Here is a 501-nt window from a genome sequence, read left to right on the forward strand (position 1 = left end):
TCCGTTGTTGCCTCATTGGCAGACGCCGCCCTATCATCGCTCGGAAGTCAGGATGTGACGCCGATCGCGTAACAAGCCGAGTCGAATAACGAGGCTGCGCTCCCGGGGTCTCTTGCTGTTGAACCATTGTAGCGAGTATATTTTCTAATCTGTTACGCTCCCCACTGCCGTGCTGAGGGTGCCGAGACAGCGCATCTGCAACCTTATTCTTCGCTCCCTGGAGGTAGGTGATAGTGAGATCTGAGAATTCAGCAAGGAAATCCAACCAACGTGCGGTTCTGCCCCGCAAGGGCTTCTGTGAGTTCAAGCGTTGGAGAAAGGTGAGGGCCTGGTGGTCCGTGTACACCGTAACTTTCGCAACTCGCAATAAGTGTCTCCATCTGTCTAATGCCGATATGAGTGCCAACAATTCCTGGTCATATATTGAGTATTTCTGCTGAGTTGGGGTCATTACTTGGCTAAGGAAACCGACTGGTTTGTTGTCTTGCTCTAGTACAGCTC

Source organism: Eimeria mitis, genomic scaffold (assembly GCF_000499745.2).
Source record: "Eimeria mitis Houghton genomic scaffold, Emh_scaff519, whole genome shotgun sequence".
Classification (NCBI taxonomy): Eukaryota; Apicomplexa; class Conoidasida; order Eucoccidiorida; family Eimeriidae; genus Eimeria; species Eimeria mitis.